Raw genomic sequence first — 13,073 nt, forward strand, 5'->3', positions numbered from 1 at the left:
TCAATTCCCACCTTTTTTCCTCCAAAGTTACCATGAAGAAAAAAGTATAAAAAGTATAAATCACACTTCTAAGTGGGGCTGGCACTCTGCTCACAAGAAGGAAAAAGGAGGAAAAAAAAAAAAAAAAGAGAGGTAATGCCATAATGTAAAATAGTTAAAAGCTTATTAGAGCCGTTCAGGGCAGTATGATTTCCACTTTGTTTCAGAACACCCCAAGCCCATCCTTTCATGCTATTGTGAACGCAGCAATTCAAATCTCCCTTTGTCAGTATGAATGGCCCCTCTTAAAGCTCTTTTATGCCAACATATTCCCTACAGGCATATGCCCTTTAGCTCTATTACTGATTTACCCAAGTATTCAGCCCATACCTTCTGCTTTTCTTTTTCACTTACTGAAGTTCCACATGACACGAGCTGCAGGCTCTGCTTTGGTGCCTGCCCCACACCCGGCCCCAGCCAGGATGCTGCGTGCTCTGCTGCTATCTATCTCACCAGGAAAAGCCACCAAAAAAACTAACAGAGGAAACTTTTCAAATGATTGATTTTTCTACTCCCCCCGCCCTTTCTACCTCTCCCCCTTCTTTTCATCTCTACATTTGTTAGCACAAATAAATGGGAGAGGGTATATACCACCACCACCCCCCAGCCACAGGGGAAAAAAAGCCTTGCAGGCTTTGAGGGAGGAAAAATTCGAGTGTAAAAAACGCAAGTGGGCCTATTACCTCTACTTACCCTAATTAGACTTGCTTTGAAGGGCTATTCAGAGATTTTGAAAGGCTGTCCTCTCCCTGCATCTCATTGTGCAATGTTTGCAGAGACATTTGCATCTGTTTGTGCTTCTGAAAATAGCAATGGATGCTTTCAAGAAAGCAAAGCCACCTCCGAGCCCCTTGCACCAAGCCAAGGGCCGCAGTAGTCGAGGTATGTGTGGCCGGCGCTGGGCGGGGGGACACCCCGATTTCAAGGGTTTCAGGGTTCTCCACCGGTCCCCATTTAAACAATTCTCTTTAACAATGCAATTTTAGGCATAAAATCTGCTAACTAGATTAAATCCAGATGACACAGGACGTAGAAATGGAATAAAAAAAATCAACGCTAAAGTAAATGGTAGGCATCCTAACAGGATAGAAAGTGTGAAATCCATGCAGAGCTAGAGAGAATAGCTGGCAGCACAGCCCAGGCTTTCATACGCATATGGCCTTGACCATTTGACTCTGGTCCCATTGAGGTGATCAGCTGGAGACGTGAAGGGGCATCTCTGGCAACACACACGTCCCGCTCGCTCCTTGAAGAAAGCCCACGAAATAAAGCTGCATGAAGGTGAATGGTAGTAAACATTTTGTAATTTGGAGGGATTAAATTTGAGGGATGATCTTGATCAGGTTCTCAAGGCATTGCCAGAATGCACTTACATTAGAATAGCCGCTGCTGGATCGCTGCTGGCAAAGCCACAATATCCGCCAAAGAAAGGGGGTGTGAATGGGACAAAAGGGTTAATTTGAATACGTGCTGAAAAGACTGGAGGTGGACAAGGAGCTCTGCAAGGACTTCATCAGGAGCCATGGGCAGAAGGAGACGGTTTTGCAAATACAGAGGGCGAGTGGGGAGGATGTTTTTAAAGCACACTTGGAAAGGGGAGAGAAAAGGAGAAGAGAAAAGCCCCACAAAGCTCAAACTGCTTCTTTCTTACACTGCCCTTGGCTACGCTCAGAGAAGCACTTTAGATGGATTAATCACAGGGAAGAACAATGGGATAAAAGTCTTCTCCTCCGTCTGTGCCCAGCCGCGCTGATCTTTCCCCACCGGCACAGGGTGAGCTCTGGCTTCTGGCCTGGGATGGACCCAGCCGGGTCACGGCGGGAGACCACATCTCCTGGTCTGCACGTTTGGGAGCTGGAAGTCCCACTGGCCTTTTCTGAGGGACATCCGATCAAAGTTATGCTATCAGCAGGTTGAAGATTTTATCAGATTACTCCTTCAAAAATGCTTAGTGGGAATTAAGCATGCAAATCCACTTGGCCAGCTCTGGGGACAATACATTCCCTCATGACAGTGAAATTCTCCTTCTAGCTTGGGCACCCATGACATGAGCTTTTCCACTCATCTTTTTACACTTTAAACACACACTGGCATCTGGAAAATGCTCTCATGCATGGACCAGGCTCGGATGTGCTGGGTGGGCCGGGAGGGGGCATGTTCCACCTCTCTAAAGTGATGAAAAGTTGTTGCACTGTCACCTCCTCCCGATCTCTGTCACTGAGGCTGCCACAGAGGCAATGCATGGAGCACGTCCTGCATCTCTCAAAGTGCAGAATCCGAGCAGGGACTGAAGCCAGTGGGGATGGACGGCACAGGTGGAGAAGCCCAGATTTCAAGAGAGGAGATGGGAACACGATGACATCACTGCTGGCTTCTGATTTATGACAGACCTGACATTCTCTGTGCAGTAGCCAGAGGCTGTATGAGGATGTCGCTGTCTCAGTGAGGCAGAAAGCAGCAGCTGGGCATGGGTTTGGGGCCAGGCAGGGTGGTGACCCTCAACACCCCAAACCGGCACAAAGGTCCTGGAGGGATGTGGCTGTTTGCACAAGCATCCCTCTCTGCAGGGAGCCACTGCTTGGGGCAGGGTGGCCTCTCTCAGGCATTAAGAACAGTTCAAAGTGAAGCATTGGCTGTGTGTAACAGCTTACAGACCCCTGAGCCATCCTGCCTGCCCCAGCCACCATGCCCTGCCCCGGGACAGCGCCAGACCCAGCGACAGTGCCCAGCCTGGCCCTCTGATCCACTTATTGGTGACCGTACCCTCTAAGAGATCAGGTCAGGGTTTGGCATCCTCCACAGCACGGGCGCTTGGGCTGCTCCAGCCCCTTTTCGACATTTGAAATTCCAAATGAAGTTTCAGCGTGTTTTGTGCAGGGCTGAGCTCTGATGTTTTCCTTTGGGACATCTGGATATAGTACATAATTTCCACACCGTATCTCTATCCCCAAAACACTCTTCAAATGCAAACCCAGCCTATTTTCTTTTTATATTTAGAAATGCAGAACCCACAGGGAAACCCATTTTCCATTACCCCATTTCAGCTTGCTGCTCCTAAATCCAGCAGAGACTCCTCGACAGAAGGACCCAGCTTGTCCCCCGCACCCCCAGCAGTGAGCTTTCCTGGGGTGCCTTTGCCCAGAGCACGTGTGCCTGCGCTTTCTCCCCGGCTGTCCCTCGCTGCCAGTGTGGGGAGGGTTTTTTTCCACTGGGTTTTTGTTTCCTTTGAGAACACCCAGTGTTTGTGTTGCTCTTTCTCCGCGGCACAATGCCCCTCTCCAGTTCGTCAGATCCCGGCAGAGCCAAGGCGCAGGGGTCGCGGGTCACCCGAGGGCATCGCGGACAGACAAAGTCTCTTCAGCCGCTAATGTAAGCCGGGGTAACGGCACGCTGAAAGCGCATCCACTTGAGACTATCTACAAGGCACTCAGCCCTCTCTAAGGGCTTATAATGTTGACTCTCCTGTCATTGGATCCAACCTTACTATAAGCCCTGGAGGTATGAGGGGCTTAGAGACATTCATTCAGAAAAATAAATCCCCCTGCTACCATTCTCTTCATGAAGATAAATATACCACAAACAGAACAAGGAAAGAGGCTGAACTCCTGATCTCTGCTCCAGCCGCTAAAAAACGGCCATTAAAAAACAACGCTTTATTAGACTCCTCTATTATTTGCCATTAAAAAACACAACACAGTTCATGAGTCTCCAAAGCAGTTTATTAGTATATTTTACTAGCAAAACTTGCCTTCAGTTCAATGCCCTTTCTAGTTCACTCAAAGAGAGAATTTTGCAAATAAAATGGGTTTTGTTTGTATTTGAACATGCTGTTTCTTGAGATGCTGCAACCTGAGCTGCTCCAGCCTGGGGAGAGTTTGTATTCCATGCTGGAGGGGTTGTTGCTCAGCTCCATCCTATTGTGCTTTGCGTTGATATTAAACATAGAGAGGCTCCTTGGCCTTCAGGACTGCAGCTTCTCTGGGGCTCTGCAGACACTGGGGAACACAGAGCACCAGTTCAGAGCCCAGCAAAACTTTTTTGGCACCATGGCACGTGATGTAAGACTGTCACCCTTTCTCATTACCTCTTTAGCCTCCATATATCTGTCCAAAGCTGTGTCAAACTGGAATGATAGTCTGGTGTAAAACCTGCGCCAGAAGGATATATTTAGCTCATATTCAGTCACAAGGGAAAACAGCTGCCATGGGGATGTTCTTCCATATAGCAATTGGAAGTCAGTCTCCATCCCCACCACTTCTCTTGCATCAAATCTTGCTGAAATACCCCACACCTCTGGTTGCACTGGTAGAGTTTTTGGTGGTTGTGAATCTTTCCATATTTACAGATTCTTTCCTGAGGAAGGTGCCTTAGTGTCCCCCAGGAGTTCAAAGGGCAGCAAGTTGTCTCTAAGTCCCTGTCTTTAAGTGCATCCAACCTGGCATGTTCCCCGTAGATACAGGTCCCAGTGAGGTGCCTTCTCCAGAGCATCAGCTGCGAGGATGGAGGAGCCATGTGGCCAGAGCTCCCTGCCTCATCCTTATGAACAGAGGTTAGAGATGCCCATAAGCTGCTTTAAACTCAGTCAGTCTGGGAAGGGGGATGTGTAGAAGGTCTCCAGCAGATGCAAAGCACTGACAGGTTTCTGCTCAACAGACTTGGGCTGGTGTCAGCATTTCTTCTTCCACTCCTCCGTAGCTGGCTCCCTTAAAAATCACCCAGATCATTGATTTTTAGCACAATTTCACCTTTCACTGCAAACACTTAACTCTGGATGAAGATGTGAGTTTTATACTATCTGGTTTTGTCTCCAAACATCAGGTGCTAAAGTAAAGTCTAAGAGCATTTCACTTTTAAATGTATCACATTCTTTCTTTTAAGAAAAATATCCTGGTGAATGCAGGTGCTCTTGCAGGCAGATTTCCCTCCTCTACCTCTATCTGTTCATTTTCTGGCATGATGGGGACAGCAAGTCAATGCCACTTTCAAGGGCTCAGGGGAGAAGGGGACCAGGCTCTGGGCATAGTGTGTGTACATGGTAAGGTGCTTAGATTTTGGGGGAAAAACATGCACAAAGGGGTAAAGTTGTTGCCTTGGGGAGGGAAAAGGCTGAACTGATCAAACTGCTGATATAAAAGAGGAATAATGGGATTTTGTGGGATTCACATTGATGTTCAGATGAGAAGAGACTTTGGTTGCTTTTTTTCTTTCAAGCCACTGAACAAGAACTTTAAAGCCCCTTTAAAATCTGCTTTGGGTGAGCTAATTATTATCACAGGAGTTATTTGACAAAAGCTCAATGGCTTTTCCAGTGCCTCTTCAACAGTTTCTGGGCTGATTTAACAACAAGAACCAGAGCTCCCTTTTATCATTGCTATATTCCTTCTCAGAGTTTTCAACTACTGATCTTTATGTTAAGCCTTACAGGAAACACAGACAGACAAGAGGGGTGCCCATCAGCCTGGCTCTCTCTCACTCCACAGCTTGCAGCATCACTGTTCCCCAGCACAGCTGGCCTGCACACAGCTGTTTTATTTTCTGAGATGCATCAGAGGAAAAACAAATGTCACAACAGAGTATCTGGTTTTTGAGTAGTGAGACAGCAACGTACAGGAAACAGCAGCCAGCCTGAGACTGGCCAAGGCTATCCAGTGACTTATTCAAGGAAGCCATTCACACCTTCTCCCCAAGGAGAGAGCTGCCCTGCGAAGTGATCAGCCTCAGCACAGAGACGTGCTTGTGGGTTTTTATCTGAGGTTGCCCTCCTGGGACACAGCCTGGGCTCTGAAGCCCCAGTACTTCAGCCTTTGTTCTTCACCAAAGCTTCAAGATCTTCCCAGTTTGATAAACTTTTTTCCTTAGGAGAAGCATTAATTGCATGGGTTTTAAACAGGGATATCCAAGGAAAAGCAAAAAGCAATAAACAAAGCAATAACAAAAAACCAAAAAAACAAACAAACAAAAAAAGTGAGGACAGTAATAAAGGCTGCTTGTAGTGGTATTCTCCAGGAACTCCTCAGCATTGAAGGGGACCTGGGACCTCATTCAGCTCCACTGAGTCAGATAAACCTTCAGTACTTCCCAGGGGGGAGAATTTCCTCACTTCCAAGCAGAATGGCAGTGCATGGAAAATGGACACCAGCTATCAGTGCCCTTGCAGCTCTCCCATTCCACACCTCTGCCCAGCCCAGGGGCTGTGGGGTGCTTTGCGCATCCCACTATCCAGAAGTGAAGGCACCTTTTCCCATGCTTTCACCTCACAGGTGCAAATTTAGCACTGCTTTCCCTTCTTTTTGGAAACTTCTGCTACAAAAAAGCTGCTGATGGCGTAAGCAAACTGGGAATGGGTGGTGGCACTGGCTGGAAGGTGTTCTACAGCAGAATGGGAGCTGCTGGCTCCATCCCGCTGGTCCCAAGTCCACAGGCTGCTCCTTGCAGAACTCCCAGCAGTAGCACCAAGCTTCTGCAGTGATTTCTTTTGCATTGTTTTCAGAGGGTCCTACAAGATAAATGGACATTTTTTTCCTTCCCTAACTGGACATCTAAATAAAACCTTTCCAAGGACTCGGAGGAGATGCCTGATGAACAGACAGGAAATGGGAATGATTGATCAAGTGCTGATGGCCACAGCACTGGCACCCGGGCTCAGGTTTCAGGACAGAGCTCATTAAGAAAGCACCTTTCACCTGCACAGCTGCCACACCCTGGACTGCCTGCAGCTCCCTGCCTTCCTCTGCAGAGGGTGACCACAATTTTTTCTGCACCTGCAGCCGCCATCCCTGGCAAAGCAGGCGCTGGGGCAGCCGACACAGGCACTGGCTGGGTGGAAGGAGGAGCCTGCCACACTTCCTTAGACTTATCTAACCAAAAAGTTATCTTAAGGCAAGAGAGGAAAGTAGAGAAAAATCTTCAGTGCTAAATAGTCTAGCGTTCACCCATGGGAGGGGTGTTGGGGACTAAATGATCTTTAACATCCTTTCCAGTCCAAACCATTCTGAGGTTCAATGATTCTGTGAAATAAATCACAGGTGAACTGAAATGGGCTGCTCCTTCAAGACCTGACAGTCGTTTTCAGGTGTCACTGTGGCTATATCGTCAGGCTGGGACTAGGAGATTTAAATTCCCACCTGACTCATGTCACTGATGGGGTAACATTTACTTTCTCCCAGACAAGGCTGTGGACAAACCCACTGCCTTTTGCAGGGGCAGAGACCAAGCACATACCAGGTCAAGGCTGGCTGGTGACTTCACCATGTCCCCACAGAGCACCAGGTCCAAATTTGCCAGAAGGAAACACCATTCTACTTGGATTGAGCAGTGGTGGGGGTTTATGATAAGCTGTGCATCCTGAGCATGCCAAGATGGGAATTTTGAAGAAAGATGAGATATGTTTTCCCCCACTACCTTTCCAATTAATATTTTAAGTGATTTTTAGGCTTGTCCTCTCTTTCTGCCCGGAGCTGAGTTTGAGTTGAAGCGCTGACCAAGCAAGAAGAAAGCAACACCCTCTTCTGATTTCCTGGGTAGGGGTAGGTGCAGAGCAGCATCCCCAGTCCACAGCCTACAAATGCTCCAAGACAACTTTCTGTCTCTGCAGAAGGTCAAAGCCTTCTGCAAGAGGGAAAAGGCTCATCACTCCTCTTCCCCCTTACCTTCTTCTGACCCTTCTCCATCTCCCTCTGTTCCTGGAGTTGTGCACTGGGAAAGTCATGGACTGCAGGGCACTGACCTCTCCCTCACGCCAGTGACACCAGGATGTGCAGATCTCCTGGCCAGGCCCTGGCTCCTCTCCCTTCCCATCTCTAGAAGTCATCTATTTTGTTGTGTGTACACACAGAAAACAAGGGGCTGCCCCTTGTTCTCCTCCAGCCATGACACATCAAATTATCCAGCCTCCACATATCCCATCTGGCTGTTAGTTTTTAGCTTTTTTTTCCTCCTTCTAGGTTGTTTCTGCTTTCCTCCTCCTCCTTTCTCTGCTCCCCAACCCATGTGTAAAAGTAGCAGGGGGGCCTTTATTAAAGGCAAAGCCCCACGGCAGCAGCTTCCCAGCCAAACTGCTCTTGTATTACTTTTTGATGAGTTTTCAATTTAGGCCTTTGCAGACAGGGGTAAGAAGGCGACTTGAGAGACAGAGGGGGGAAAAAAATGCAACAGATGGGGCCGATTGTGCTCTCTAGGCAAATTAAGGAAGACATCTGTAGCTCCCAAATACTGGTGGTCTAAAGCAATTAGTCCCCTGTGAAAAGGGGCCTCTCTGAGCCTCCTCCAGCCAATCCGCGCCCCGGCAGCACTCACGTTACAATGGCCTTGACCACAATTCACTGAGCCAAAAAAAAGAAAGATTAATCCAGGAGGAGCTGTGCAGCCAGGCTGGAGTTGCTAGGCTTAAAAGGGAAGGTTACGTCTGTTTCTGCCTGAGTTTGGAGCAGAAAAGCAGGGCGGGGGGAGTTTTTTATCCTTCTTTCTGATGGTCACCCACAGTGTACCTGGTCTATGTCGGATGTGTGGAGCGGGCCTGTGTGTGTACACACACACACATGTCCCTGTACCAGGAGAGAGCTGTAATCTGTAAATTGCTCAGGGACCTCAATTTTCCACTGGCTTGTTTGGAAAGTGATGAATGAAGACGCAAACCCCTGTGGTTGGAATTATCTCCCCCAGCCCCCTTTGGTCCCACTCCATCCTGAATAAAAAGAAGTTGTCATATGATAAGCCCCCTCTGCAAGTGATAATTATAATGATTGTTATGATGCCAGGGTTCTGCTTTTACAATTGGAAATAGGAACTCCGGCTGAGCTAATCCGGCGGTGTGGTCCCTTATTTCATTCGACGTCAGGAAGCCGAGAGTGGAAAATTTAGAAAAGGACTTTATCCAAGCTGGTTATGAGCTCCCTTCCCCCTCCCCTCCTCTCCCCTGGCTCTTTTATTCATGCATATTTATGATCAGGAGATTTCAGTGGAGGAAAAAAAACACATACAGAAAACAAAACCAGTCTCACAATGGGGAGAGCTGCTCATGGGAGGTCACAGCACCTTTAAATTACACCTCTTGGCTTTGTTCACCCCCGCACAATGGCGCTAAGAGATAGGAAGAATAGCACTCTGCACCCTGGTGCATGACAATTCTCCCAGTGATTTCAAAAAGGACACAGAGCCTCAACTAATTTGATATCTTATTGCATTTCTGCTAACCTAAGGCCATGCCTCATCCCAGCCACAGAGGCTTGGCAGGGGCCGAGCTTGTACAAAGAGCATGGCTGTGGCTCCGTAGAGCACTGGGGTTTGCCAGTCAAAGCAGATCTGTCTTGGTCAGCTTTGAATTTGAGCTGAGTTAACTGATTTGGAAATACAAAAGCACCACCCGCCCACTGAACCTTTGCCCCTTTAAATTAATTAATTTAATTAACATGTTTATTGTCATGGCGCCCATCAGAATGGGATCTTCCCGGGGCCACACCAAACTCTAGCCTGCCCTCACACACAAAGGAGATGGGCTTATGGTTTTGGAGATGAGTCGGAACCAAATGACTTCTCAAGACTCTGAAATTTGAGCCTATAATTTATTTTTCCTAGGATAGGAAAACGGGTAACCAAAGCTGCGGTTCATGATGGAGGACATGAAGGGAACAAAGTTAAGGTGGAAAATTGCTGGAAGTAAGCTGCTGTCTTGAGGCTGATATTGTGCAATAAGCTGGTAAATGCACTAACCTGAATATTTGGTAATAACTGTCTCCGAAGGCAAACTAGAAGGGAAAAGGTGAAGCTGGTGCTGATAAAGAGCCAAATAAGGGACCTTCAAGGGAGAGCAAGGCTCTTTAGGGGAGGACCTGCTAATTCTCCAAGAATACCAGTGTCTTAGGGTGACTTTATGACGCTTATATCCCCAATTGTCTGTTCTGATAGTATTGAATATTAAATTCTTCAGCTTTAAGACTGGTTCCAAGAGTGAAGGGGGAGAGAAGAGGTGCAGAGTTTGTTTTCAGAGACTGCACTTGCTCCCCTGCATCCTTCACACACAGACTGTGGTGTCTGCAGTGGACAGCAGGAGAGAGCTCTCCTTTGCTCTTAGTTAGTTTTCTGGCTAGCTAAGACAGAAAAACTCCCTAGACTAGTTTTTTCCTTTTTCTTAAAACTGTTCGAACCTGCTCTAAACTGAAAACCCAAAAAACCACGAAGAACTCACACCTATAGCCCACCAGTCCTGGCCTAAACCACGACATTTCCCAGCACTGGAGGGACTGAAAACAAACTAAGTAAGCTGAGCTACAACCCACGAAAAAGCTCTTCTGAATCTGTCATCTCTTCAGAGCGGCAAAAAGTTTTGCTGTTTAGTATTGTTCATTTTTGTGCTGGAAAGTATTTTGCCTATTAAATAAACAGGGTATTTTCCCACTTCTCTGCAAAAAAATATTTCCCTGAACCAGCTGGGGGAGCGACTGCTTGAATCTGTTTCCTAAAAGAACCCCATTCAAAAATTTCCTCCCAAATTTACCCTAAACCAAGATAACCAGGTAGTCTGTGAATTCCAGCCCATAAAACCCAGTCTTTTTCCTCTCTCTTGTCCATTGTTGGCACAGTTTGCAGATTAAAATCAGGACAGGGGAGCAAATAATCCCACAGCATTTTCAGATCCTGCATGTTGAAAATATTTAAATGTTGCAACCTAGTTGCTGCCTATGTTAAATATGAAATATATTACTTGGCCAAAGGGTTGCTGGAAATTTAGAAAGTTATTTAAATTTACTAAATGCTTAATGGAGTCATTACCATCCCATGATGAGCTGGAAGAGCATAACCTTAAATCTCTGTACCCGTGAGACATACAAACCTTTTTGGAGTCCAACCATATCCCATTGGGTCGGGTTACATTGCCACGCCTAAGAGACACTAAAAACTCTTTGCTATAAACAAACTCAGATTTCAAAGTGCAGAAAAAACATATAAAAAAGCAGTATTCGTACTTTATCACCTTACTTTATTATTCATAATGACCAAAATAAATGTTTAAATTTATTTGCATTTTAATAGCAACAAAGTTATGTCCCTCCAAGACTACAAGACTCCCAAATCTGCCTAGGAATGCCATTAGAAGAAGAAGGAAAGTCTCCTATCTATCCCTGAGGAAGGAAAGAGATAGAGAAGCTTTCAAGTTCCTTCCAGCAGCAAGAGAATGCTGCTTAGCAATATAATCATATCTGCTGCAAGCATCCTGCAGAAAGCCACTCACCCTGGCCTATGCAGGAGGCTAGCTGGGACAAAGTATGGATTTCTCTGCCCAGGAGCTGGGGTAGGGCTTGACTGACATCACCATGGGGACTAATGACAGAAGATTTCCCCAAAGACGCTGAGGGCTTTGAAGAATGGTCTTTCATTCTGTGTTGAACATACAGATAAAATGTCCACAGCAGAAAACTAATCAGATCATCTCTGGTTTGCTTTGCTGTTTGCTCAGTTCACTATCCCGTGGTTACAATTATCTCAGTAAAAAACCATACAGATGTCCAAATTGGCTTCCTGGCTTTTACCTTGAAGAGTTCTGCTTCAGAGAATAGTGATTTCTACCAGGAAGTTCTTGGCCAAGTCTCTCACATTTATACCTGTATCCAAGGAGAGAGTCTCTCTCTGGCCTCCAGGCAAGGCTGGAATATTCCACCACCAGACATTGCCAAAATAAGCATTTTAAAATCATAACTCTCACATCAGAAGCACAGATTTATACGTGGATAGGTAGTGAAGTAGGGAAAGGAGGTAAGACACACAAGATGCCTGCGGAACTAGACATCCTCAGCTTTTTGAAACAGTTGGGAATTCATTGTGCACGTTTTTGGTGTATCTCTGGGAATTTCAGAATTAAATTCTGCAGCTTTTCCAGTGGGCATAATTGCTCATCTGCTTCACTTCACTCTCTTCTGGTTGCTCAGGATTGATGTCTAGTTAAAGCAACAGCAGTGTAGCTATGGAAGTCTTGCTGCTTGCTCAGGGCATCAATCTTTCCACTGTAAAATTGCTTTATAAATAGGATAACCATTAATAATGTACTTAATTACATTGATGGGTATAATGAGGATGCATGACCATGAGGAAGCTTTTGCCTGTGCTGGATCATGATGGGGATATCCTTGGAGACACTGAAATACTGCTGGTAAGGGAAATAAAGGGCTGCTGGCCCCAAAATTCAGACTCTCTGCCCATCTTTCTCTCAGCAGAAATCTGGGAATTGTTTCTGCATTTTAATTTATTCTGTTTTGCTCAAGACTTTGATCCTGCAGAAGCAGGATGGGGCTTGGAGCAACCTGGTCTAGTGACAGGTGTCCCTGCCCATGACAGGGGGATTGGAGTGAGGTGAGCTTTAAGTTCCCTTCCAACCCAAACCATTCTGTCATTCTGTGTAATTTATTCTTTTAACCACATAAGAATTTACAAAGCTGAAACAATAATCCTAAACATATATAATACCTAATATATCCTTAAATTTGATTAGTGTGAGACAGAAGATCATGACAAGCAACCTGTAGAAAGTTAAGTAAAAACTTTAGAAACGCTTTACAGGCCAAACTCAGAGATCTCCGTTCAGGGTGAGTTGAGGTGGAATATTCCCCAGATGGCCCAACCCAGGCGGTTGTTTGTGCTGCCGAAGGCGGAGTGGGCGCATCCTCGCCGAGCCCGCTCGGTGCCTCCGCCCCGAGCACCGCCCGGGAGCGGGAGCGGGAGGCAGAGCTTGTGTCGAGCACCACCCTCTGGCACAACGCTAAAGTGGAGACCAGAGGAGAAAGGACTTCGGTCCGTGAAGAGAAATAAAAGTTGAGTACGGCACCTAGGGCTGCGGTCTCAGCACGAGAAGGACAAGGGCAGGTCCGAGGAGGCCATGGAGATGCTCCGAGGGCTGGAACCCCTCTGCTCCGGACACAGGCTGAGAGAGCTGAGGGTGTTCGTCCTGGAGAAGAGAAAGTGCCAGGGAGACTTAGAGCCTTCAGTGCCAAAGGGGAGCTCACCAAAACGATGGAGAGTGACTTTTTACACAGGCAGATAGTGAC

The sequence above is a fragment of the Sturnus vulgaris genome, chromosome 15 (genome assembly GCF_052056855.1).
Source record: "Sturnus vulgaris isolate bStuVul1 chromosome 15, bStuVul1.hap1, whole genome shotgun sequence".
NCBI classification, from domain to species: domain Eukaryota; kingdom Metazoa; phylum Chordata; class Aves; order Passeriformes; family Sturnidae; genus Sturnus; species Sturnus vulgaris.